Below are 24832 nucleotides of genomic sequence, written 5' to 3'. Positions count from 1 at the left end.
GTGATTAAAGGTTATTCCTATCTCAGCTACCGAGTACCTGTGCGTTCTTCACTGAATCATGGACTGTATGTCGCTTTACCATGGACTGATTTTTATACACTGGGGGCAATCAAAGAATGACAGCAAGCAGAGATCTAGAAAACTGTGAGGAATTACCGTATTTTTCGGACTATAAGACGCACTTTTTTTCCCCCAAATTTGGGGGGAAAAGAAGGGTGCGTCTTATAGGCCGAATGTGGCGCCTGGCATCCGCTGTAATAGAGAGGCGGAAGCCGGCAAGTGATAGACGCCATTACAGGTGCCGGGACCTGAGACATCGCTGCGCTCCTCTGCCCTGCATGAAGCCAGCAGCGGGAGGAGTGATGCTATTCCGCTCCTCCGTCCCCCCGCCGCTGGCTTCATGCAGGGCAGGGCAGCGATGTCTCAGGCCCCGGCGTCTATCCCTCCCTGGCATCCGCCTCTCTAGTACAGCGGATGCCGGGTCAGTATCAGCGGCCCCTTCTCCCCCGGGGCCGGTCCCCACCGGCCCCGTACCTGTAAAGTTGCAGGCCGGCTCCTGCGCGGCGATATCGCAGGAGCCGACCTGTTCGGGTGACAGCCGGGAGCCTAATGAGGCTCCCAGGCCTGTCACTGCTATATTAGTATCGCGGCTGGGTCTATGACCAGCCGTAATACTAATATACAGAATGGCCCATAGACGGCAATACAGTTGTATTGCCGTCTATGGGACTTGCAATCAAGTGACCGCAGGTTTAAGCCCCGGGGGAAGAATAAAATAGTAAAAAAAAAAAAAAAAAGCTTTAAAAATATATAATAAAAATATGAAATAAATAAAAGTTCTAAATCACCTCCTGTCCCTAGAATATATATATAAAAGTAGAAAATCATATATCATAAACCACCGTTTTTTTTTTTCAATAAAAGGTGATCTAAGCAATAGATATTCCCCAAAATGGTATAACTAAAAAGTACTTCTGGACCCGCAAAAAAAAACACTCTATGCATCCCCGTACAGCTGCAGGGTCACCTGTCAATGTGGCCTTGCAGCTGTAGCAAAACTACAACTCCCATACATTAAATATTTTACCAGTTTTTGCTTCAAAATTTTTTTTCCATATTTTCCTCCTCTAAAACCTAGGTGCGTCTTATAGTCCAGTGTGTCTTATAGTCTGAAAAATACGGTAATACAGAAAGTATATTGGAAAATTGTACAACTTTTTATGATACAAACAATAACATCGGTCTCATAATATTAAAGGGATTCTACCACTAAAACACATTTTTTTCTAGTTAACACGTCGGAATAGCCTTTAGAAAGGCTATTTGTCTCCTACCTTTGGATGGGTTCTCCGCCGCGCCGTTCGTTCAAAATACCGGTTTGTACCGGTATGCTAATGAGTTCTCTCGCAGCGATGGGGGCGTCCCCCATCGCAGGAGCAGCGATGGGGGCGTCCCCATTGCAGCTCGAAAACCGACCGCAGCGCCGCCTTTATGGTCTTCTGTATCCTCCCCTTGCTTCTTCAGCGTCCTGTCGGAGGCCTGTGCAGTACGCTCTGTTCGGCGAAGATTGCCGAATGTACTGCTCATGCGCGAAATTGCGGTCCCAGCCATAGTGCGGGCACTGCAATTTCGCGCATGCGCAGTACGTTCGGCAATCTTCGCCAAACAGAGCGTACTGCGCAGGCCTCCGACAGGACGCTGAAGAAGCAAGGGGAGGATACAGAAGACCATAGAGGCGGCGCTGCGGTCGGTTTTCGAGCTGCAATGGGGACGCCCCCATCGCTGCGAGAAAACTCATTAGCATACCGGTACAAACCGGTATTTTGAACGAACGGCGTGGCGGAGAGCCCATCCAAAGGTAGGAGACGAATAGCCTTTCTAAAGGCTATTCCGACGTGTTAACTAGAAAAAAATGTGTTTTAGTGGTAGAATCCCTTTAAGTCTTTTTTATCGAGCCAGTACCAAGAATGGCTACAAAAGGAATGGGAAATATATAGGAAGTTCTTATACTTCTACCTTCTGCTTAATCCACTCCTGGCTTTGGCTCAAAAAAACGCAGCAAAATCTGCAACTAAAAAAGCTGCATTTCTGCAACGTGGGACTTCAGCCTAAGGCTAAGTCCCCATAAGACAATACATAGCGCTAAAGTCCTGCGGGAAAAACCACGGCAGAACGCATCACAGTTCTTCCTGCATTGCTTTGAATAGAAAATTCACAGAGTTTTCCTTTCTATCACAATTATATTTATGGGGAAGCCACCGCCGTTTCCGTAGCTATAATTGCCATGCTGCGATTTCCAAAACCGTGCCGGCTTTGGAGATCACAGTGTGTCTGTGCTGCGGTTGTAAAACGCAAAGTGGGCATGGTATTCGCATGAATCCCATCCGCTTTGCAGTTACTGTAAAACGCCGTGTTTTTTTCCTGCAGTGATTCTGGCCCATGGGGCCCCTGCCTAATAGAGTATTCCAACTAAAAAAGGCTACCTTGTGGATCAGTAGAGCTACTACCGCTCGCTGAACCCCACTGATCATGAGAAATGAGGAGTTTTGCTAAGACTAGAAATGTAAGTTAAATATAAAAGTAAGAGGTTTATTTTCTCCTTCCTTGTATATCCACATGTGGCTTTGGCTTAAAACTACATTAAAACTGAATCTGTGATTCCAACCTAAATAATAAACAAAAAATATATATATATATATATATATATATATATATATATATATATATATATATATATATATATATATATATATATATATATATATCTCGACAAGAACATGCACCACAATATACTAAACGGCTCTAGAATGGATCAGATGCCACTGCAACATTTCTCTACTGTATCCAAATCTGAAGATAACATTATGAATTAGGAATAACACTATGTCAGGGAATCCCTATATACGCCGTTCTATAGTATATAGCTGAACCCCATATTGTCACACACACCACCAAGGCTGAGATTTCCATGACCAGAATCCTATAATCTATATATTCACCAGATAGAGGCTTGTTGTGTGTGTACGTTGATCCGTGCTGCCAATTATAACACGCAGCCTTTGTAGCCGAGCTACTTAAAGTAGTCTGCTCATGAATCTGATAACATAATATGTTACAACTTTATTTTTGCAAGCAGGTGGACCATAAAAGTTAAGCTCAAAGTGTGCCATATACAAGGCATAAAAGAAATACTTTGAACATAAACCTTGGGCACTGGATGCCTTCAATCAAACCATTGCAATTAATATGAAATTCTAAATACAGAATACAATGCCACATAAATAGCAGAACAGCCAAGTCCTGTCTAAGAAGCCATATGTTTTTTCCCATTGTTCAAAAAAAGGAGATGACTTCCCGTCACTTATGTTTCTGATTAGCAAAATGATTTATGCCACAATCACTAAAAATGCCAGCAAGTGAATGAGAAAATGCATAGTGACTGCACCAGATGTGCACAATAAACAGCAATCCCATTGTAATCTCTGGTACTTAGTTTATATGAAGGTAATGTAAAAAACACTCTTGGATACGGAAAAGTCACCTTTTTTTTTTACATTTGACTATAAATGATATGAAATAAATAGTGTGTTTTATACTTTATGGCATGCATACATTGATAAATTAGGTACAGTTTTGTATCCTGACTTATCTACAAGACAAGCCTGGCTAAGATCATGGGGATTAATTGCTTCAGAGGTGTGAAATGCGGCTTCCCCATTCTTTTCTGCACACTCAGTGAAGAAACAATGATTAATCACTGTTTAACTATTCTCTGGAGGATCTACAAGATTGCCAAACAGGATTTATCCTCATAAATCCAAGAAACGCTGCTTTAGATTTGTCGCCTGCGACTGAAGGAACATGAATTTAAAGCCATACGTTATCAGATTAAAAAACAATGTCAATGCTTTAGTACCAATCCCGGAATACAATACTCTCTAATCTCCAATTTACAATAGGAATCTGCGCCACGTAATCCCTGGTGACCATTAGCGCGTACAAGAGGGAGCAAGTCTGTCCCAGGCTCAGGATGTACTGTATAGTGTGGATGGCTTCATGAGTTGCTATGAAGCTTGTGCATAGCAACGGAACGGCAAGCGAGAGGATAACGTTAGACAGAAAGAGGGAGAGGAGAAATATGGATGTACACTTGGAAGTAATCTTTAGGTTCAAGTCAATGTGCGTGACTATATATAGCCTATGTATTCTACAGTATACACAATACCTTGCGTTGTAGTATCCAGTCTGGCGACAGGTTCACTTTAACTTCTTGCTTTTTTAGAAAAACGGACTCAAAGACCCCTGCAATAAGATAGACAACAGGAATTGTCATATGGATATTTTATATTTTATGTACAAATGATCATCAAATATGGCTATGCATTTTATAATTTTTTTAAACCATTCCTTCAATTGGAATTGCTATAAATCAGAATCCACTAGAAGACTAAAACTTATTTCACATGACGGTTTATTTATTACTGAATTCAATGACAATTGCATAAATCCCTATCTAATATGCCCAGGTATAAGAAGCCTGAGAGAAAAATAAGAGACCTTAAGGGCTAGTGCACACAGGGGCAATGAGGCAGATTTTGACCGCAGATTTTGCCTCAAAATCTGCCTCCATACAATGGTGGTCTGTGGAGACCGCTAGCTTTTTTTTTTTTATTCTGCTAGCAGAAAAAAGCAACATAACCAAGAGAAGTGAATGGGAGGTGAAAAACACCTAGTGGTTTTTTTTGTTTTGTTTTTTACAGTCCATTCACTTTAGGGGAGGTGAAAACCGCCTGGCATTTTCTGAAGCAGTTTTTACCAAAAACTGCTCCAGAAAACGCTTCCCAATTAGGAGGCTTTTTTTTCAGGACCAAAATACGCCAGGTGATTTTTACGTGTGAACTAGCCCTAAGAGTATTCTCAATCTATGCAAATATAAGCATATAAAACTAAGATTTTCAACGATAAAGGGCTATCACATATTTGTGTTATTTACTTTGGCCGGAGAGCGTTACAGGAAATTCAAGGAAAAACATACCGTATATAATTTTTTTTTTTTTGGAAAGGAGGCTGGGGATTGGGAGAAAATAAATAAATAATCCACTGTCCCAGATACTCTGGTGTCTTCCAGTCCTGCTGTTCCCAGGGTTTTGTTCCTCCAAAAGTCCTTGACACATAAGACGTCTCAGGCCAAATCAGTGGTCTCAGTGACCTAAGGAAATGAAACAGGACGTCACAGGTGACATATGCGAGTGACGTCTTGGTTCCTTTCCTTACACCGCAGAACAAGACCTTGGGAGCAGCAGGAATGGACCATGGTGGGAGACACTGGAGCACTAGAGACAGGAGAGTAGGTTTTTTTGCTTTGTTTGTTTTTTTGTTTTTTTTAACTTCACCAACCTCTTTGCAAAAAACAGCTTACACTGGGTTCACACCAGCGCCCGGACTCAGTTGTCAGGTTTCCGTCTTCTGCACACAGAAGACGGAAACCTGTCATGCCGAGTCCGGCCGTAAGTGCTAGTGAGCGTTTTATGCGCTCTGTGGCAAAACCGTTTTTTTTTTTTTTTTTTTTTTTTTTTTTTTTTTTTTTTTTTAAAATACTAGACACAGAGTACTGCATGCCCAACTCTGTGTCCGGTTTAAAAAAAAAAAAAAAAAAAAAAAACAAAAACTTTCGCCACGGAGCGCATAAAACTCTCACCGGCGCACACGGCCGGAGACTTTTCAAGCCCATTCAAATGAATGGGGTTGAAACATGCCGGCAGGTTTCCGTCTCCTGCCCCTGTTTTGTGCAGGAAACAGAAACCTGCAGAACGGAGTACAGGCGCAGTTGTGAACGAGCCCTTATCGTGGATAACCCCTTTAGGGTTATTGCGAAATTTAGATAGTGTTCATAGGGTAAATACTCCTCTAAACTTCCCTATACACGTGTGGTTTTGAATAGGGAGAGACAACTAAGTTGTAGCTAGTCTATGGAGAGGGGAGGTGGAGGAAGAAGACAACCTGATAGAGGACAGTGATATAAGCAGATGAGGCTGTAGCTTCTGGTGACAATGTTTCTCTCAGCTGAAATATCAGGTGACATATTATCCATCTCTGTGAGCATAAAAGATGGCCTAGTTTGGAGCTTGGAGTCCTCTCCCTTCAGCTGTCAAAGAATTCAATGGGCGAGGTTCAAAGACAGTGGTCAGTGCAAATGAAGGATTGAGGAAAAAGTATCAGAAAGATCACTATTTTCACGTGCACTACTAATATCTAAGATTTCTAATGATAAAAAAAAAAAAAAAAAGTTTAGGTACGCTTTAATAGTTCACGATATAGGGGTATACAAGCACAGATGTCTGCAATGGTGACAATTATTTTCTGAGGTTAAATCATTACAAATAAAATGTTGTGTATTCCTGCAATAACTGGTTAAATAAAAAGCAGAGCCACAAAGAGTCCTAACCAATGGATCATTGGCTGAAACCAATCATTAGTAATGGATACATAATGATTATCTGCCCTGTGGCTAGTTAGATAATTCAGATGTTAATGATCAATTGAACTAAAAATATACAGGCAGCATCTATCGGAGAATTGCTAGTAGTTTACAGAAATCAATAGTCTAACTAGGATTTTTACCAGAGAAGCCAATACATGAGACAATTCAGAGTTTGCAGAGATTTTAGAGATTTTATATCCGTAGTGGCCACACAGTCAGACTGGATACACCTGGTAAATGAGTCTACACTATCATCATTTAAAACTGTATAAGGCTGAGGCTCCACGTTGCAGAAACGCAGCTTTTTTTGTTGTTGCAGATTCTGCCACTTTTTTTCAACCAAAGCCAAGAATGGCTACAAATGGAATGGGAAATATATAGGAAGTTCTTATACTTCTACCTTCTGCTCAATCTAGTCCTGGCTTTGGATCAAAAAACACAGCAAAATCTGCGACCAAAGAAGCTGCATTTCCGTAATGTGTGGACTTCCGGTCCACTTCCGGCAGCAGATTTTGACGAGGAATCCGCTGCCAAAACTGGCTCGCAATGACTTCAATGGGAGCCGCTCTCTTCTTTTTTTCCACTAGCTAGTAGCAGAAAAAAGCAGCGAGATGACCCTTCTTGCCGCGGTTTCTGTGGATGAATTTGCTGCGGCGCGAGGCTCCCTCCCAATTAGGCCCATTTATTTGAGCCTAATCTGAAGCAGAATGCTGCAATGGGAATGCCGCTGCACTGCACTGGCATCCTGTCGTGGGTAGCCGCATGTAATGTTCACACGGAATGCAAATGAACATAGTCTTAGCCTGAAACAGGAATTTAGATGTAGTATAAAAAAAAAAAAAAAAAAAAAAAAAAAAAGTCTCTGACTCCATTATAAAATGTTTAGTTATTTTTAGAGTTGATTCGAATACCTCGCTCCATAGGAAAGCATGTTAGCGGCCGGCACTTAGCCCCCTGCTGTACGGTCGCTCCCTTGCATTCCTATGGGAGCGAGGTATTCAAAACTAGTTTTGAATAGTATTCGCTCATCTCTAGTTATTTTTAATTATATTATACAAATATTGATACTGTATTATTAATTAGATTTATAGTTTGTTACAAATTTTATTTCATAAGAATTAGAGATGAGCGAGTACTGTTCGGATCAGCCGATCCGAACAGCACACTCGAATAGAAATGAATGGACGTAGCCGGCACGCGGAGGGTTAAGCGGCCGGCCTCCGTCAAAGCGGAAGTACCAGGTGCATCCATTCATTTCTATGGAGCGTGCTGTTCGGATCGGCTGATCTCTTATAAGAATAACTTTTTTAAAAAATGAACTAGAGGATCTTTACTGCTTCTGACTGACCATCACAGTCAGAAGCTTATGAAGGAGTCGAGCAGTGGAAAACGGAGTTGGTGGTTTGGCCACTGCAAGAAAAAAAAACAAAAAAAAACCCCCTGCATTATCAAAATCACTTGTGTTTTTGAAAATTGCAGCATGTCAATTATACCTGTGGAAATTATGCAAAATTCCAAAGACATGGGTTGCTCTACCTGTAGACCAGATAGATGAATATATAAATAGGAGCATGAAAAAATGGGCTGTGAAGGCGAAACTCTGAACTGCAGCACCGAGTTAGATAGACTTAATGTGAAAAGAGGCAATATTTCACCAGCATGCCATGGAAAATATAACGTTTAAGGGGCGTTCACACTACCGTCAGTGTCCGACAGGTAGTGTCCGCTCCTAGTGTCCGTTCAAAATCTGGCACGGACATTAGGAGCGGACACTAGCTGTGTCCGTGACATTTTTCATTCATTTAAATGGCGATCGGGTGCGTTCTTTTGCACTCCGTGCCCTTCCTTCACTGTCCGCATGTAAAGATGTCCGACTTTTCAAGCAGACAGAAAAACCAGACATGTCAGGTTCCTCTCTCAGCATGATGCTCAAACCAGTAAATCCAGCCAACACACAGTGGAATCTCAGTGATGTGAATGCGGGGTAAGTGAGTATGTTGAGGAAGGAATAATAATTGTGGCTGGAAATCATAAATAAGTTAGGTCAATGTCCATTTGGAGACTCTGTTGCAACATCCACCTAAAATTGTCAGATGAAAAAGTCCTGCACGACTTTTTTGTCCAGTTCAGTTAAAAAACTATTGACACTGACGCATGTGGGAATGTAGCGTAAAAGAAATGTTTGCTCATAATACCGCTGCCTAAAAATAGAAAACTGCAAGTAAAGTTTTTTAATTTTATTAGACAACTTTCTTTTTGTAACAGAACTATACGAAAGGTTACAGTACTTGCAGTCTAAGAGGCCAAAGCTATACTGGGGACACTAAGGGTAGGTTCACACAGTGCAACGGAACCTGCCAAGGAAATCTTCCTACCTTTGGCAGAAAGATTTTCTACTCCCATTCACTTTAATGCGAGATTTGGAATCCACTTGATGAAACAAATTCGCAAGCGGTAAAAGAACAGTCTTTCTCCTATTGAAATGATGAAGGTGGATTCCACTGCAAAAAGTCTGCCGTGTGAACTTACCGTAAGAGAAACCATAGAAATACACACGCCACGTGCTGTTACAATGTGTATATAAGCGTTTTATATAAGCTCCTCTATGTTCACCTGGCGTCACGGCAAAATGTGGCCAATTGTCTTGTTATATTACAAGGCATTGATGATGGCCTAACAACTGCTAAAAAGTCATCCAAAAAACCCCAATAAAAATAAGACAAAAAATACAAACAATATTTTGATATATTTCCCCGTACTATTAAAATATAGAAAAAAAAACAAAACCAACTTTGTTCCCTAAGTTTACAGGGCAGCAGAAATAAGTTATAGGTAGAGGAATGAAGCCATGCGTACTGATCACATCTTTCTCGGTGATTTACAGAAAGCAGCAGCTCGTTTTAATAAAAACATCCCAAAACATAAAATTGATTGAACCAACTGCTGTGCTGGGCATACACAACAGCTGATCAAAATCATTCAAGATTTTTATTCCCGTACTATTTCTTTCCTAGGAGCATATAAAGGGCTCGTGCTCTTCTGCTAGCCTAGCAGATTGATTCATAGTGCTTCAATTGTGATATATAAGAATTAATAACTCTATAATAATGGACATTACATTCCTTTTGTGGGCACAGATCTCAAGAATGATGCATAGGAGAGTCTTTTAAGCAGTGTCTAGGGCTCTGATAATATTGTTTAGCTCCTAATTCTGTACTTTTATGGTAGGTTTTTTTTTTTTACTCTCTCTCGCTCTTTTAAAAATCAACACATGCTCCCGTACACAGTAAAGCAATGAGCTGGAATGTAAGCTTTATTATAAAACAACATATGTCAGAAGGTTTCAATAGGGTAATGCGAGGCTTCTAATGATGGCGATGGCAATTTTATGTGCTACATGACACACATCGATAAAATACACAAAAAGATGAAATGATCATTCAATGCTACATTCCTATGACAATTCTCTTAAAGGGGAACGTCGCTTAAAACTCATTTGTACATAGCTCCAAAAATAAGAGAATAGCATGAATACGGTTATTTGTATTGCTTTTACAACATAGAGCGAAATTTACTAAGGTTGGTAGTCTTAAAGTGGAGTTTGTCGAAGGATAGAGAGTGCCAAATATATTAAGAGGAACAACTCTTAATAAATGTGGCACATAATAGAGAGTCATAAATACAGACAATGAAAGCTATGCTTGCTATGAACAGATATAAATTTGCAGTACAATTTGGGCCACTCTTGGTCTTAAATAATAACAAGTCTGTCGTAATAAATCTGGCCCCACCTTTTAACCCCATACTTTCTGTTCAAATGTGGAGAGAGGAAAAAAAAAAAGTCCCAAATCGGGGTGTACAGTATAGACCAAAAGTTTGGACACACCTTCTCATTCAAAGAGTTTTCTGTATTTTCATGACTATGAAAATTGTAGATTCACACTGAAGGCATCAAAACTATGAAGTAACACATGTGGAATTATATAGTTAACAAAAAAAGTGTGAAACAACTGAAATATGTCTTATATTCTTGGTTCTTCAAAGTAGCCACCTTTTGCTTTGATTCCTGCTTTGCACACTCTTGGCATTCTCTTGGATGAGCTTCAAGAGGTAGTCACCAAAAATGGTTTTCACTTCACAGGTGTGCCCTGTCAGAATTAATAAGTGGGATTTCTTGCCTTATAATTGGGGTTGGGACTATCAGTTGTGTTGTGCAGAAGTCAGTTGGATAGACAGCTGATAGTCCTACAGAATAGACTGTTAGAATTTGTATTATGGCAAGAAAAAAGCAGCTAAGTAAAGAAAAACGAGTGGCCGTCATTACTTTAAGAAATGAAGGCCAGTCAGTCTGAAAAATTGGGAAAACTTTGAAAGTGTCGCCAATTGCAGTTGCAAAAACCATCAAGCGCTACAAAGAAACTGGCTCACATGAGGACCGCCCCAGGAAAGGAAGACCAAGAGTTACTTCTGCTGCGGAGGATAAGTTCATCCAAGTCACCAGCCTCAGAAATCGCAGGTTAACAGCAGCTCAGATTAGAGACCAGGTCAATGCCACACAGGGTTTTAGCAGCAGACACATCTCTACAACAACTATTAGGAGGAGACTTTGTGCAGCAGGCCTTCATGGTAAAATAGCTACTAGAGAACCACTACTAAGGACAGGCAACAAGCAGAAGAGTCTTGTTTGGGATAAAGAACACAAGGAATGGACATTAGACTAGTGGAAATCTGTGCTTTGGTCTGAGGGGTCCAAATTTGAGCTCTTTGGTTCCAACCACCGTGTCTTTGTGCGACACAGAAAAGGTGAACGAATGGACTCTACTGTACATGCCTGGTTCCCACCGTGAAGCATGGAGGAGGAGGTGTGATGGTGTGGGGGTGCTTTGCTGGTGACACTGTTGGGGATTTATTCAAAATTGAAGGCATACTGAACCAGCATGGCTACCACAGCATCTTGCAGAGGCATGCTATTCCATCGTTTAGTTGGACCATCATTTATTTTTCAACAGGACAATGACCCCAAACACACCTCCAGGCTGTGTAAAGGCTATTTGACCAAGAAGAAGAAGAGTGATATGGTGCTACGCCAGATGACATGGCCTCAACAGTCACCAGACCTGAACCCAATCGAGATGGTTTGGGGTGAGCTGGACCACAAAAAGGCCAACAAGTGCTAAGCATCTCTGGAAACTCCTTCGAGACTGTTGGAAGACTATTTCAGGTGACTACCTCTTGAAGCTCATCAAGAGAATGCCAAGAGTGTGCAAAGCAGGAATCAAAGCAAAAGGTGGCTACTTTGAAGAATCTAGCATATAAGATATATCTTCAGTTGTTTCACACTTTTTTGTTAAGTACATAATTCCACATGTGTTAAAGGGGTTGTCCCATCACAAGGATCCTATCTATACTGTTTGCTAATGTGAATGTAAGACTTTTCCTAAATACAGGGCGGAGGAGCGGAATAACAGCATCGCTTCTGCCGCTGCTGGCTTCATGCAGGGCAGAAGCATAGCGATGTTGCTGGCATCTGTGCCGGCGTCTACACTCCCCGGCATCCGCCTCTCTATTACAGCGGATGCCGGGTCAGTATTCACATATGCCAAGCGGCGAGATGCCGCTGGCCCTGCGTGCGCGCTCATAGACCAGTGTAGCCTTCACAATGCGAATACAGACCTGGTATCCCGGGTATAAAGAGAGGCGGATGTCGGGTCTGTATTCGCATTGTGAAGGCTAGACTGGTCTATGAGCGCGCACGCAGGGCCAGCGGCATCTTGCCGCTTGGCTTTGCATATGTGACCCCACCCACCAATGACGCAACAAAGCCGGTAGCCAGAAGATTTTATACCAACGAAGACTGGTGAGTATGCGACGTGGGACAACCCCTTTAATTCATAGTTTTGATGCCTTCAGTGTGAATCTACAATTTTCATAGTCATGAAAATACAGAAAACTCTTTGAATGAGAAGATGTGTCCAAACTTTTGGACTGTACTGTATATTATATAGTACTAGCCTCTGCCCGCAACTTCGTCCGCGTGTTGTTGGCGGCGATGATCCGCCTATATTCAGCAAATTGCTGCCATTGATGTTTTGCCTCCTCCGGCATTTTGGTAGCTCTTAAACTGTTCTGCTGCTGAACTTGTTCCTCCAGCTGTGCCTGTGATTGTTCCGGCATCTCAGCAGCTTGCTGGTACACCATATAATGAGCATGTTGTTGGCGCCGTTAATCCCCATCAGCTCCGCTTGAGGAGAACTCTGTTGACTTCTGGCTACGTTCATGGCTGTCGTTTCAGAATTTTGCAACAAATTAGATTTTCTTTTTCCTGGCATGTTTAAAAGTAGCAAATTGACAATTTGGATTAAAGGTGTTTTCCCATCCAGTGTATCAGCATGTTGCCTGGAGGTGATCAGATAATATGGAAAATGCATGTACAGAATGGATTGAGGGTTAGCTGACTGTTTACACAAAGAGTTAACAGACCTGGCTTTATCAGAACCTGAGATAAGCTGCTGCAACAGCATTGTAATATAGTATGTGAACATAAATTCATAACAGTCGTGAAGCCATGTCATTTACCGGGATAAAAAGTAGCCTAAGTTTTAATCCAGGTTACAAACTATCTATGTGCCAAATTACATTTGCGTGATTGAGGAACGAACATCCAAACACACACATTTTCACATTTATAATATTACTAGGATAGGATTTTTTGTTGCCATTTGATAGACGGTCGGTGTTTGGAGGAGAAGGTTGTAGGAGAAAACAATCATACTGGAACTCCCATTCACATTACTTTGAGTCAAAGATTTTGCGACCTGTGGGTCCCTACAGTAGGTATGAAAAAGAAGGTATGAAAGAGTTTCAGGTCCATAACATATATTTGCGAGCCTGAAAATGACCTGGGATGTATGAAATGAATGGGCCTCAGTATGCAGAATGCTTCACATGAAGGCCAGCCACACAATTTAGAGTTCAGCAATTAAGTCACTGTCTGATTGACAATGGGATTGTAGGTACAAATAATTCCAGGATCAATATTAACAAGTACAATTCCCCATCACAGGTGCTGGTAAGTTATAAAAAAAAAAAAAGTTGGCCGATAATAGGCCAAAAGGGGTCAATCATGACAAACACTTGTATTACGGGCCGACAAACACTTGTATTATGGGCCAACAAACTTCTGGAAACATCCAGCATGACCGGACCATTTTTGGCAGGCAGCCAGCCAAATAGATGAAATAGGCCAATGAAAATCTAATGTATATGACCAGCTTAAATCCATTCCCTTCCTATAGAGTACAATGTTTTGCGTTCTATACAGTGACTCTTGACAGGGTAGGGCGAGTGTGACCGTCTTTTACTGGCTACAGGTGCATTCACACTGAGTATACGCTCAGCTTTCAATGTGATATGCGCATATCACATTGAAAGCAATGTGACCATAGTACCACATTACTTTGCAGATTACTGACAGTCAGTAGGCTCCAGACTACAGTCTTCACACTGCTGACAATTTTGCACAACAGTTGTGAGGAATCTCAAGTTCCTTGCAGTTTTTTCCTGTTATTATCAGACTTTCTCCTATTATCGAAGCGTTTCAACAATTTATTTTTTGGTGTGACAACATATTCTGGAATCTCTATACAGTGTTGTATCACTCGCAAAAAATAACACTATATCAGGGAATCTGCACTCCCCAAATCCTCCAACTGTCTGTGTAAAATATTAGCAATAGCATCCTATTCAGACATATTGCAGCTGAACACCGAGCAGGACAGCTATTGGAAGTTCACATGTCCCAAAGACCGGCCATTTCTATAACTGTCTAGCCTTCAGTCTCATCTAAGCGACTGTCGGCTACAAATTTCTGGCAGGATTCCATTTTCAGATTGCTTTGCCAATCGGTTAAAGTGGATCTATTCAGAATTGTAAATTGGGGAGCTGATATTTATGCAATTCCTTAATATTTTGTACAAAGGATCCACAAACTGGTCTAGTCTTTCCTTGGTCATTCTGTGCTAAAAGTTACAACACCATTCACGTGTTCAACTACAAGACTGATTCACAGAAGGGGGAGAATTGGAAGATTTTTCCAAGGAACCAGTCGTAAATTACAAATTATATACATACATACATACATACATACATATATCCTATTAATATTATAAATGTGAAAGTTTGTGAGTTTGGATGTTTGTGGGTTTGTGTGTTCGGATGTTTGTTAGTCAATCACGCAAAACCCGCTTGACCGATTTGGCTGAAATTTTCCACAAACATAGTTAATACACCCCATTGCGCAATAGGCTACTTTTCGTCACAATAGCGCACATACGTTTTTCCCAGGACTCCCACAAACCCCAAACTCACATCACTATCTCTGCAATCTCACACACTTTGGACCCCGATTTGGCTGAAATTTTCCACAAACATAGTCCCTACACTCGATTGCGCAATAGGCTACTTTTCGTCACAATAGCGCACATACGTTTTTCCCAGGACCCCCACAAAACCCAAACTCACATCACTATCTCTGCAATCTCACACACTTTGGACCATAGCAAGCCACAACATTCATATTACCCCCTACAGCAGAGGTCAGCAACCCCTGGCACACATGCCAAGAGTGGCACTCCTGCCATATTTCACTGGCATGCCAGCAGCACAGGACCTGCAAGAGTTAAATAAAGTCTCTGCTAGAGCTGAGGCATAAGGACACTCCCCTTTGAGAGGGGTGCAGGAAACCCAGGGGGTGGAGCTTAATCGCTCAGGTCTCTGCCTGCTATAGTGATAGCTCCTGCCGAAGCTGCTAGCAAACTGAAAGAAAGAAACACACAGCTCCCTTCCTTTACTTCCTATTCTCATTAATGTCAGGCATGTGGGGTTATTAGTTTAGTGTTAGTAACTCCATGTACCTCACATTAATAGGAATAAACCCCATCATGTCCCTCATATTAACCCCTGTGTGCCCCATATAAAGGTTACTAATATGTGAGACATATGGAGGTACTAATAAAAGACCTCAGTAAGATACTTAATTATTACCTCCAAGTCTCTCACATATCAGTAACTAGAGATGAGCGAGTACTGTTGGGATCAGCCGATCTGAACAGCACGCTCCATAGAAATGAATGGATGCACCTGGTACTTCCGCTTGGACGTAGCCAGCGCGCTTAACCCCCCGCGTGCCGGCTACGTCCATTCATTTCTATGCGAGCGTGCTGTTCGGATCGGCTGATCCCAACAGTACTCGCTCATCTCTATCAGTAACTCTTACACTGGGGTTAATGTGAGGGACATGATGGGGTTAATTACTATTAATAAGAGGCACATGGAGTTACTAAACTGTCATGCACAGGGCCAGACTTTATGTTGCTTACTCAAGAGTATCCTGTGCCCAAAACTTACATGTACTGGCGGAAAATAACAAATCATACAATGTCGTTTATCGAAGTATATTAACCTGAAATACCTCTGTCCCAAAGTCACTATGTACAGTTTATACCAACACCGTATAGCGGCTGAAATACAAATTACATTCAACACAAAAGTCTCATGTGCTCTCAGAATTATAGCAACAACAAGATACACAGTTACATTTTATATCCCATATAGAGATGAGCGAACACTAAAATGTTCGAGGTTCGAAATTCGATTCGAACAGCCGCTCACTGTTCGAGTGTTCGAATGGGTTTCGAACCCCATTATAGTCTATGGGGAACATAAACTCGTTAAGGGGGAAACCCAAATTCGTGTCTGGAGGGTCACCAAGTCCACTATGACACCCCAGGAAATGATACCAACACCCTGGAATGACACTGGGACAGCAGGGGAAGCATGTCTGGGGGCATAAAAGTCACTTTATTTCATGGAAATCCCTGTCAGTTTGCGATTTTCGCAAGCTAACTTTTCCCCATAGAAATGCATTGGCCAGTGCTGATTGGCCAGAGTACGGAACTCGACCAATCAGCGCTGGCTCTGCTGGAGGAGGCGGAGTCTAAGATAGCTCCACACCAGTCTCCATTCAGGTCCGACCTTAGACTCTGCCTCCTCCGGCAGAGCCAGCGCTGATTGGCCGAAGGCTGGCCAATGCATTCCTATGCGAATGCAGACTTAGCAGTGCTGAGTCAGTTTTGCTCAACTACACATCTGATGCACACTCGGCACTGCTACATCAGATGTAGCAATCTGATGTAGCAGAGCCGAGGGTGCACTAGAACCCCTGTGCAAACTCAGTTCACGCTAATAGAATGCATTGGCCAGCGCTGATTGGCCAATGCATTCTATTAGCCCGATGAAGTAGAGCTGAATGTGTGTGCTAAGCACACACATTCAGCACTGCTTCATCAAGCCAATACAATGCATTAGCCAGTGCTGATTGGCCAGAGTACGGAATTCGGCCAATCAGCGCTGGCCAATGCATTCTATTAGCCCGATGAAGTAGAGCTGAATGTGTGTGCTAAGCACACACATTCAGCACTGCTTCATCAAGCCAATACAATGCATTAGCCAGTGCTGATTGGCCAGAGTACGGAATTCGGCCAATCAGCGCTGGCTCTGCTGGAGGAGGCGGAGTCTAAGATCGCTCCACACCAGTCTCCATTCAGGTCCGACCTTAGACTCCGCCTCCTCCGGCAGAGCCAGCGCTGATTGGCCGAAGGCTGGCCAATGCATTCCTATGCGAATGCAGACTTAGCAGTGCTGAGTCAGTTTTGCTCAACTACACATCTGATGCACACTCGGCACTGCTACATCAGATGTAGCAATCTGATGTAGCAGAGCCGAGGGTGCACTAGAACCCCTGTGCAAACTCAGTTCACGCTAATAGAATGCATTGGCCAGCGCTGATTGGCCAATGCATTCTATTAGCCCGATGAAGTAGAGCTGAATGTGTGTGCTAAGCACACACATTCAGCACTGCTTCATCAAGCCAATACAATGCATTAGCCAGTGCTGATTGGCCAGAGTACGGAATTCGGCCAATCAGCGCTGGCCAATGCATTCTATTAGCCCGATGAAGTAGAGCTGAATGTGTGTGCTAAGCACACACATTCAGCACTGCTTCATCAAGCCAATACAATGCATTAGCCAGTGCTGATTGGCCAGAGTACGGAATTCGGCCAATCAGCGCTGGCTCTGCTGGAGGAGGTGGAGTCTAAGATCGCTCCACACCAGTCTCCATTCAGGTCCGACCTTAGACTCCGCCTCCTCCGGCAGAGCCAGCGCTGATTGGCCGAAGGCTGGCCAATGCATTCCTATGCGAATGCAGACTTAGCAGTGCTGAGTCAGTTTTGCTCAACTACACATCTGATGCACACTCGGCACTGCTACATCAGATGTAGCAATCTGATGTAGCAGAGCCGAGGGTGCACTAGAACCCCTGTGCAAACTCAGTTCACGCTAATAGAATGCATTGGCCAGCGCTGATTGGCCAATGCATTCTATTAGCCCGATGAAGTAGAGCTGAATGTGTGTGCTAAGCACACACATTCAGCACTGCTTCATCAAGCCAATACAATGCATTAGCCAGTGCTGATTGGCCAGAGTACGGAATTCGGCCAATCAGCGCTGGCTCTGCTGGAGGAGGCGGAGTCTAAGGTCGGACCTGAATGGAGACTGGTGTGGAGCGATCTTAGACTCCGCCTCCTCCAGCAGAGCCAGCGCTGATTGGCCGAATTCCGTACTCTGGCCAATCAGCACTGGCTAATGCATTGTATTGGCGTGATGAAGCAGTGCTGAATGTGTGTGCTTAGCACACACATTCAGCTCTACTTCATCGGGCTAATAGAATGCATTGGCCAATCAGCGCTGGCCAATGCATTCTATTAGCGTGAACTGAGTTTGCACAGGGGTTCTAGTGCACCCTCGGCTCTGCTACATCAGATTGCTACATCTGATGTAGCAGTGCCGAGTGTGCATCAGATGTGTAGTTGAGCAAAACTGACTCAGCACTGCTAAGTCTCTGCATTCGCATAGGAATGCATTGGCCAGCCTTCGGCCAATCAGCGCTGGCTCTGCCGGAGGAGGCGGAGTCTAAGGTCGGACCTGAATGGAGACTGGTGTGGAGCGATCTTAGACTCCGCCTCCTCCAGCAGAGCCAGCGCTGATTGGTCGAGTTCCGTACTCTGGCCAATCAGCGCTGGCCAATGCATTCTATTAGCCCGATGAAGTAGAGCTGAATGTGTGTGCTTAGCACACACATTCAGCTCTACTTCATCAGGCTAATAGAATACATTGGCCAATCAGCGCTGGCCAATGCATTCTATTAGCTTGATGAAGCAGAGTGTGCACAAGGGTTCAAGCGCACCCTCGGCTCTGATGTAGCAGAGCTGAGGGTGCACAAGGGTTCAAGTGCACCCTCGGCTCTCCTACATCAGAGCCGAGGGTGCGCTTGAACCCTTGTGCAGCCTCGGCTCTGCTACATCAGAGCCGAGGGTGCGCTTGAACCCTTGTGCACACTCTGCTTCATCAAGCTAATAGAATGCATTGGCCAGCACTGATTGGCCAGAGTACGGAATTCGGCCAATCAGCGCTGGCCAATGCATCCCTATGGGAAAAAGTTTATCTCACAAAAATCACAATTACACACCCGATAGAGCCCCAAAAAGTTATTTTTAATAACATTCCCCCCTAAATAAAGGTTATCCCTAGCTATCCCTGCCTGTACAGCTATCCCTGTCTCATAGTCACAAAGTTCACATTCTCATATGACCCGGATTTGAAATCCACTATTCGTCTAAAATGGAGGTCACCTGATTTCGGCAGCCAATGACTTTTTCCAATTTTTTTCAATGCCCCCAGTGTCGTAGTTCCTGTCCCACCTCCCCTGCGCTGTTATTGGTGCAAAAAAGGCGCCAGGGAAGGTGGGAGGGGAATCGAATTTTGGCGCACTTTACCACGTGGTGTTCGATTCGATTCGAACATGGCGAACACCCTGATATCCGATCGAACATGTGTTCGATAGAACACTGTTCGCTCATCTCTAATCCCATACCTTATACACAGTACGAAAACCTTACCCACGCCTGTATATACCCACTTCTACAATCACCGCAGACGAAGTCGCGGGTACCAGCTAGTGTGTATATATATGTATATATATATATATATATATATATATATATATATATATATATATATATATATACACACACACACACACACACACACACACACACTGTATATATTTATTTAATAAATTATATTTGTCACACACATTAAAATCTAAAAAAAACACAATACAAGTGTTTTTACAGCTCACACAATACCTTGTACGTTACTCAATTAAAAGTTTCTATTTTAGTACATATTGAAAAAGATTCCTCTTTAAAGAATAAGTGACAACCATTTCCAAAAACTTCAATCTTTCTTGATGATTTCATATTCATGGGCTGGCAAATAGCCAAGAAAATAATCTCTTTTCCCGAGCTTTAACTACTCATCTTCTGTATATTTCTTACAAATCTGTGGCTCTTCAGACTATCGGTGAGACAAACAAACAATTTTACCTTTTCCGAAAACTCCAGCACTGGGGGCTTTTGTCGTCGGATTTCTCGCCTTTTATTGCAGAAGCAATTTTATTTGTGTCACGGTGAAGGACAAAGATAAGCCAACTGTTTAGATTCTTCCCCTTTATGTTGCGGCTTTGATCACTAACAATGCTGCGTGAACAGTCAACAGAAGGCTGACATTTCATAAAATATGCAGTGATAAAAACTAATACTGCAGCATCTGGGAACAATATATAAAATGCAGAAACACACCTAATAACTGATCTTAAATTACAAGTTACGAAAATCCATAAAGCCAGATTACAACTTGTGGGGTTTTTGTTTTTTTGTCATATAACGACAAAGTTTTCCAGGAACGTAAGGACAAGGCATTACTTTTCATTTTTAAGAAACATCTCCTAATTAGAGAAGGTTTTGTTTTCTACGCCATTTACAAGTGTCTTGTTTTTGTTTTGTTTTTTTTTGTTTTTTTTTTACGGTACACTACTAATTTCCATTACAAAAACCAAACTAAAACCGAAGAAAATAATACGATTAAAGGACTAAGGCAGAAAACAAAATATAAGTGGAATTTTTTTGACGGATATCAAAAACCAGCAGCAGCTGCGTGTCTCGGAATGGAAGAACTAGCTGCCATCTTTTTGTAGATGGTATAAAGTGTGGCTTTAGATCAGCCAGAAGGCAGACACAGGTGTTCTTACGGGAGTTGAAGATATCAAGGAGTAGAAACCATAGAGAATGGATGATGGAATATTTGGAATGGATGTTAGCATTCATGATACAATAAAGCTGTCTGCTGTCCTTATGAACTAGTGGCTAAAGGTCCCAAATGTTCTTCCTTACTTACCTTTTGTTTTACCGCTTTGTTTTTCGTTTTTTTTTTTTTTTTTTTAATAAAAAAAACCCTTCAGCATATGCACCTTATTTCCAGTACACACACACTGAAACCAATGCCTACTGTCCTGCTACATTTTAGAACTGTACACTGGGAGCTTTGTTTGCACACTAAAACTTTTCTCTACCATAGCACGTCCTTATGCACTTAATAGGTTTCTGTTAAAGTGTATGTGCATTACGGTGAACGTTTTTTTTTAATGTGCCAGCACATAAAAAACAAAAACAACATAGTCATGATTGAAAAAAAATGTCCTACAATTTTATGCATTTAGCCCCCATATAAACCTGTGAACAATAACAGTTTGTGTAGCTGCTGCTTTAAGGTTATACAATAGGCTACAAACAAATCCAGTGTATAGTCCGATCTGGCCGTCATGTGATGCTCCCATGTTCCTAAACTACTCTTGATCATGGTAAAAAGGTAAACATTGGTGATAGCAATACATTCGATGTAGACTTGAGAGGCGTTGGTTTTTTAGTGGAGCTTATTATTTGTATCAATTCATCAAGTCACATCTGTCAACAAGAGGAAAGCCTTTCTCCAGTTGAAAGTGACGTGGACTGGGCAGTTATCATGCTATATTTCAGTAATTTGCACTGGGCATATTTGAGGGCAGGAGGCTTAAAGGGGTTGTCCCATCTCAAGGATCCTATCTATACTGCTAGCTTATGTGGATTTAAGACTTTTCCTAAATACATTGCTTAAGCAAAACTGCTTTCTTTGGCCACTATCTGAGATTATTCACATCATTGTTTACACTGCGTTTCCATAACCACAGACCTGGGATGATCTTATCTCTCCACCCAGGACAAGTGATATAGCTCCCTGCTCTCAGGGAGGGGAGGGGGGAGATGAGTGCTCGGTGCTTGTATTTCTGAGCCGTTTATCTCTGCTCTTCTAGTTATCATTCGGCTGATTGAATTTTACTGATAAGGGCTGAGACAGGGAGTCCATTAAGCACAGACCTAAAAGTGAGTATATTGCAAGCTGACTCGTGGTCCTGTAGCATGTAAGTTTGGAATTCTCATCACCTAACAAATCCAGCTCTGCTACGTCAGCTTCATATTGTGCATCTTCCAGTGATAATGTGCTAATTTATTTACAACCATCCCTCATTACTGACTACAAACATGTACTGCTATGAAGAGAGCTGGCAGAGCTGGCTTTGTCTGGGAGACAGAAAGTGAAACCCCGCCCACCAATTTACAGAGAAAACCAGGAAGTGAACAGAGCACACAGCCTGCAAAGTGGTGAACAGGCGAGTTGGGAATACCCCTTTGAGATTAAGGAGAAAAATGGGGGCCCGAAAATAGTAATGATTGACTGAAAAGTTGCTGGGTGAAACAATCCATTTTCAACTGTCATTTTCCATCCACATATCACTTTTTTTTAAATCTATTTCACGGCTGTCTGACAGTGTTTAACGTTCAATTGTCATCAGTTTTAAGGATGAGCTTCATTGGTCTTTTGTCTTTTCTTTTTTACTTGACCCACTGATGATCTTCTAATGGCCGTCATTCCGATGCAAATGTGTTCCAATGGACATTAAAAACTGACCCATTGACTAGTATTGGGTCCATCAGGCCATGATAACCGTTAAAAATAAGACCGGTCACTGTTTTCTAAAAAAGCAAACAAAAAAAATGGACATGTAAAAGTTTAAAATATAAAAATTCAAAACACATATATTCCTACCGAACAACAAACAAAAAAAAAAAAAACCACTATAAAAATTTGGTAAATGTCATACAAAGAAAAAGAAATTCCACCCCAGCCTGAATTTTGTATAATTTGTCCCACAAAACAGAACCTCCAAAAGAAAAAATTATGGCTTTAGAAATCTCAGAGAAAGCAGAAACAGGAAATCGCTTTGTCCTCAAGGGGTTAAGGCTAAAACTTATGGAGATAATATAAGCTTATAAGTAGTCAATTGTGTTGCTAAAAAGAGATGGGGCAATAAGAGAACGATATATGCAGTGCTATATATGATCACTTCCCCAGTAACTGGGGCCGCCCTATACTTTCAGAAGAATGGATATCAACTCATTGGACTGTGCAATCCTTAGGATTAGTATCCTAGAAGAAGGCATGCAGGTCAAAGAAACATAATATAATACATCTCTTAAAAACCCTATTTTTGTTCCTTGCACTTGACAGTGCTCTGTATGAATACATATGTACACACATAGTAGCACTATTGAAACAGGATCTGTTATTTGGCTCCCTGACAGGCGAGAACATCAACCTCCCGCACTCCTCACTTTCTATTACTTCCTTTTCCTCACGCGTGTGAGGCATAACACAGAAGAGTATCAAGTGTTAAAAGCCATATGTAGTGTTTGATGAACCCTGGAGAAGGAAGGAGCACAGAACAAGAGCGATGCATGTGGGAGGTAATTGTCCTCCTGCTTATAATTAGCATTAGAATTTTAGGGATTTTGCCGCCTAATACCCTCCCACTGCCTGTTATCCTTACCATGGTTACTGCCACTTATTAGACAGAAATATTGTATGAACACCATGTAATTGTTTCTTTGCACGGTCTTGTAATAAAATAAACATTAATAGGAACTCTGGCGTTTCCGTTTGGACAGGATCCACATTAAGTAACAAATCTGCGATGACGGTATAATTGCAATATTTATATCTAATAACAGACACGGATCTTCATCTGGAAATAAAGGCTCATTTTTATCTTTTCATACTTACTAGGGAAAGTTATTTTAAGGCACAGTAAAACAATTGGAGAAATCTAAAATTCAGACACCCCTTAACTACTGGAAGGCTTCATGTGTGCACTGAATCTGGAGCAAAAAGTGCACGCAGTCAAAATAAAAAGTAAGGGTCGGTTCACAACAGCGTTTGGATTCCGTCCAGAAGGATTCCGCCTGAGGACCCCCCCGGACGGAATACAATCGCAACTGCATGTGCTGAACAGTTAAAGCACACTGACCCCATAGACTATAATGGGGTCCGTGTGCTTGGAGGCAGTGCTCGGCAAGCATACGGACCCCATTATAGTCTATGGGGTCCGTGTGCTTAACTGCACAGCGCTTGCATGTGCGTTGGTATTCCGTTCAGGTGTGTGTGTGTGGGGGGGGGGGGGGGGGGGGGGGGGTCCTCATGCGGACTCCTTCCGAACAGAATACAAATGCTATTGAGAACCGGCCCTCTGGAGGTGGAAAGAAACCCATTAAAGGGCGTCTGTCATCTGAACCTAGCCCCACAGATAGGCTCTGAATCGGCAGCTCAGTTGCTGAAATATGAGTTTCTTGTCAATATGCAAATTAGCGCCTTGGCGCAACAAAGGCATTGTCATTCCTCTAAGCACCAACTCCCTCATTGTGCCAAAGAGCTCATTTGCATATGGACAAAATGGCAATATCTTGACCACAGAGGCAGCAATTCACAAGAGAAAAACACAGTTTGATTCAAGTGATCCTAACCTATCTGCAGAGATGGGGTGATATATTGGGTTCTGGTGACAGACTCTCTTTAAAGAAGACCTTTCACCACCTCCACCAGTTCTAGATATTAATAAAAATAGGTGCCACTCCACTGATTGTAGCACACTTGGAATATTTTCTCTAGCCCCCACCATTCCCAAGCAACAAGCACAGTTAGTTTTGGTGACTGATGTGCTATTAAGCTCTGTAATGTCAGAAGGGTTGTGTCAGGCAGGGGGCGTGATTCGGAGCTCCAGTCAGAGGCAGCCAGCGTCAGGGCACAGAATCACAATGGATTGATTGCTCAAGAACAGTGAGCACTAGAAAAAGAGGTGTTTGGGTGGAGGGAAAATGAATGATCTTTAAAGGGAGTCAGTCAGGAGGAAAAATCTGTATCAAACTAATGATAGTACCTTGTAGGACTGACTCTACTCTTTCCAAAGATGCCTTTCTTATTCTGCATTGCAGCTCCATTATCATGAAAACCAATAATTTATTC

The 24832-nt window shown here is 42.3% G+C and overlaps 1 protein-coding gene across 2 annotated transcripts in view; it reads right to left on the bottom strand.

Annotated features, from left to right (window-relative positions):
* TBC1D5 (TBC1 domain family member 5) overlaps window positions 1–24832 on the bottom strand; it is a 438516-nt gene that overhangs the window by 344548 nt on the left and 69136 nt on the right. For both annotated transcript variants that reach the window (XM_075271425.1, XM_075271426.1), the window contains exon 3: window positions 4226–4302. The gene's annotated coding sequence lies outside the window, so the exon portion shown is untranslated. The remainder of the gene's footprint in view (window positions 1–4225; window positions 4303–24832) is intronic.

This window comes from Leptodactylus fuscus, chromosome 4 (genome assembly GCF_031893055.1).
Source record: "Leptodactylus fuscus isolate aLepFus1 chromosome 4, aLepFus1.hap2, whole genome shotgun sequence".
In the NCBI taxonomy this organism is placed as follows: domain Eukaryota; kingdom Metazoa; phylum Chordata; class Amphibia; order Anura; family Leptodactylidae; genus Leptodactylus; species Leptodactylus fuscus.
The sequence above is the reverse complement of the archived record's forward strand: the minus strand, read 5'-3'. Positions and strand labels throughout refer to the sequence as shown.